Genomic DNA, 4,489 nt, shown 5'->3' with positions numbered 1-4,489 from the left:
GAATCATTCTCTGGCCGAAGCCAACTGGCATCTTCAATAATGTAATCATTAACTGCAAGGGCAACTCCAAGGGCCAGTGAACTAGCATCCACCCAGACCGTGAACTCATTCCCGCTGACGCACCACTTTCCCTGAACGGGGTCATCACTGGTCACCCTAAACACAGTCTCTGTCAGCATGCTCCTTAGGGTAACATCGTGTACTGCATCGTCCCATCCCGACGACATGGCTGTTGCACGTCTTTTTATGGCCGCCACGGCCACCCTGAGCAAACCGCACACAGGGAAATGGCCTACCATCTTTCCACAAAGTGAAAACACTGTTCGTCGAGTGATGTTTGATGGGATTTTGGGGACGTGACTTCCTCTTCTCCAGCAAAGTCCCTCCTTGCTATTGCGCACATGCAGGCTGAGAACTTTTGCTCCATCGCACAGATACTCTGGTTTCTTACATGTCAGTCCAAAGCTCTCAAAGTGCATTCTAACCGATTGCGCTGACATGAGGCTCTCATTGACGAATATATCATCGATGTATGAGGATGTTGCCTGTTGCACTGCCTCATCTTGCAGCCGGATATCATGTATGATTGCTGTCATAATGCCTGGTGCCACATTTAGACCGAACCCTAGCCTGGTTGGACAATATCGGGTTCCTCTAATTTCCACAGTCTGAAATGGCCACAATTTCCTCTCAATGCATATTTGCAGATAGGCCCTGCGTAGGTCCAGAGTTGCCACGTTCGATCCCTGCTGTCGCCACTCCCTTAATTTGAGTGCACACACATCAGCCCTTGCCGTATATGGGTCGACATGCTCATTGAGCTCACGGTAGTCTAGGACGGGCGGACCTTTTGTTTGGTCTCTTGTATGACGGCCATCAAGGGAATCAGCCCTCGCGGGGGGCCAAGCTCATCGTCTGGGTATGGAAGAAGCCAGCTATTGTCGATCAACGTTTGCACTTCTTCTTCATACTGTTCTCTTAGCCACATGGATGGGGCATATTCTGATAACCGGTTCCGCAAGGATACTGGTGGCTGATCGTTTGACCACTTCCAAGACGCCGTCCATGCATTGGTGTTTCTATCATACTCTGCACAAAAGTCAGGCTCGTCGAGAGTTATGGCAGCACAAACGTGTTCCTCACATCGGTTCTGTCCACAGTAATTCCACCCAGTTGTGTAAGCAAGTCCATACCCAGGAGTACGTCGTACCTGAGAAGCTCTCCCTCCACAACCAGGGCTCGCACGGCTACTGCATGCCCATCGTTGATGCTTGTGCGGATAATTCTCACCCCACAAGAGGCTAGTCAATCTCCACCTACAGTTAGTACCGGAATTCTCTCTGCTTTCTAAGTGGCACAGCATATCTTGCTCACGAGAGTCTGGGTGCACTCAGTGTCCATAAGCGCGAGGCGCTCGCTTCCATTAACGTGTATGCTTACGGTGGGTAGTGCCCTGCTCAATGACGATCTGGGGAGAAAACTGGTGCTGTAGCTTCTTCCCCTTGCCCATTTCCCGGACAGGTGCGGGCCAGGTGTCTGCATTTTTTGCACTTGTAGCACTGCGGCCCATCAAGTTTCCAAGTTGGTTGACGTGACGAAAGAGAATTACGGGCCAAATGGTTGGGTCCTTTACACTTATAGCAGGTTGTAGCTGCGCCCAGGTCCTGCAATCCAACCTGTGATGGTTGTACAGCTGCCGCTTGGTCTATAGTGTTAGGGCTTTTCTTTAGTATTGCTCGTGTCCGCGCCAATACTTCCGATATGTCCATCTCGTCCACTTGGGATGAGGCACGGAGCAGATCTTCCACACTCTTAGGTAAGCCTGTAACAAAGGTGCACACCAAGCCTTTGTCTGACATCCCTCCAAAAAGGACCGATAGCTTTTTTAGTTCAACCAGATACACATCCACCGTTTCCCCAGGATGTAATTTTCGGGCCATGAATTCCTTCCATGCAGTAACTGGATCTAATGCAAATGCTGTAAAAAGGGCGCGCTTGATGCAGGCGAAATCTGTTTTCTTCTCATCAGCCAACTGCTGGTATACTGCATATGCTCCCCCTGTGAGGCGCATTGGGACCATGCATTCCATGTGCTTCACCCCACTGAGCTGACATATTAATTCCGCTTTTTCCACCCATTCCTGCACTGAGTGATCAGTGCTACTACCATCAAAGAGGGGAATTAGCTTGGGGTCAAATCCTGACGTTATGCCGGAATAGCTGGTGTTCGTTACAACTCTACTTTCAACCGAGTCGTTGTTTGTTTCAGTCACCACACTCTTTTCTTCTACCTCTTGTTTTACACACATCCGTTCGCTTTAGTGACTAAAAATCGTCTGTCCCCCCGCTTTCATTTCCTCGTTATTTATGGAACCAGGGTACGAGATTCTCCGAGATTTCCCCAGACTTTTTTTCCACATAAAAGCCTGTGGGCGCCATCTTGATTCTCAATTTGTTCTCTGCAGGCACAAATGCGCAGCCGCTTTAACGGTAAGCCACTTCTTTCTCCATAAGTCACGACTACTGTCACTAACCTGTCCACTGACATGGCTGGCCTACACTGAAAGACTGGTATTCAGCGGGAACTTGTTTTTCAAAGAGTTCAACTATGCACTGTTGACACGACTTCACTAAAAACCTAGAGAAATCTTCCGTTCTGTCACCACTGAGATCTTCCACCACTCTGTTTTATCAGTTAAGATAAAAACAGAATGTAATAAGTCCTCAGACATACCGCTCCATCATACAATATATATCGATATGCAATGGCTGACTAGTATAGTTTCTGTACATTTATATCAGATCTTCCTCTGCGTTCCATGTTTAAAAAGGATGTGTCCTCTATAGTATCATACCTGACGGAATTTTTAATTGTAATTATTGAACCTCTAATATCCTCGGAATCATTCCAACTAAAACCTAAGAACCAGTCGTGGTTCTTTCTAGAATGTGTTGCTGTCATTGCGCCCAGATATCACTTTTTCCGTTGCTTCCAATGTAACAGCTGTACTGAGACTAAATTCACTTTTAGGATTGCCTGTAAAAGAGTAATGAAGAACACGATAGAGTCAAATCCAAAGTGGCTGAGTAGCGGTTTCGTTCCTACCAGTTTTGGTAAGCAGCAAACAGGATCCCAAATATCCCAACTATCATCAATGGACATGAGATAACCTCGTCAGCATCAGACAAAGCCAAACTTTTTGTCAAGAACTTTGCAGTTAATTCTGCTTTATGTGAACAAAGCCCCCTTCCGTATTTCCTCAGGTATCAGAAAACACACTATGCGACATACAAATATCTGTGCATGATAATGTTAAGCTAATAAAACCTGAATTCCAGTACAGAAAATGGCCTTGAGGGCATTCCATTTATAGTGCTGAAAAAGCTTCAATCAGAACTAACTCCCATACTTACAAAACTGTTTAATCGTTGTCTTAAAGAGAATTGCTACCCAAGTCCCTGGAAAATCTCATCAGTATGTCCTGTATTTAAGAATTCAAGTGATCGGCCATCTCCCTCTCGGTACAGACCAATAAGTCTCTTGTGCGTCATGAGTAAGTTACTGTTTTTAATAGAGAAGTAGTCAACCACCTCATCAAAAATAAAATGCAAGATGGTTTCCATTCTGCTAGATCTACAGCAAATGTGCTTACGGTTATATCCCATAGGATTAGTGAATCTCGATGAAGACTTCCTTTCTAGGGTAATTGCTCTTAACATCAAAGGCCGTAAATGACAAAGTTCTCATATTCAGTGGCGTTTGTCATGTTAAAAAAAATGCCCAACAGGAGGACACCTGTGGCGGTACGACTAGAATTGAAAGTGGACAGATTGACAAAACTGGGAGTCATTGAGCCAGTGCAGAAACCTACTCCATGGGTTTGCCAAATAGTCCTCATAAGAAATAAGAATGGAGCCTTAAGAATATGCCTGGACCCTCATAAACTCAACAAAGCACTCATGCGAGAAAACTACACCATGCCTATCCTCGAGGATACCCTCCAATACATGAAGGATGCAAAGATATTCATCAAGATAAACCTATCGTTAGGATCTTGGCACGTTGAACTTGACAACGCCTCCAGCAATTTGATCACATCCCAAACATATTTCAGCCGATACCGTTGGCTTCAACTATCCTTTGGTCTAAACTGGGCAGCGGAAATATTTCAAAGGAAGCTGATAGAGCAATTCCAGGACATGAAAGGAATCATCATCATTCATTACGACCAGGTGGTTTATGAAACTAAACAGAAAAACACGAGAGACGACTTCATAGCCTTCTCCAAAAATGCCAGATAATAGGGATTAAGCTAAAACACAAAATGTTTGAAATAGGCCGAGATGCTATCGTTTTCACGGGGCATCATATCACCAAGGAGAGTATAATGGTCGACCCAGAAAAAGTCACAGCCATGACTGACATGCCAGCACCAGAAGCTATTAGATATCTGTGAAGATTTCTCGGCATGATAAACTATATTGTGAA

This window comes from Euprymna scolopes, chromosome 45 (genome assembly GCF_053919585.1).
Source record: "Euprymna scolopes isolate OS-2025 chromosome 45, ASM5391958v1, whole genome shotgun sequence".
NCBI classification, from domain to species: Eukaryota; Metazoa; Mollusca; class Cephalopoda; order Sepiida; family Sepiolidae; genus Euprymna; species Euprymna scolopes.
Note: the sequence above shows the minus strand (reverse complement) of the source record.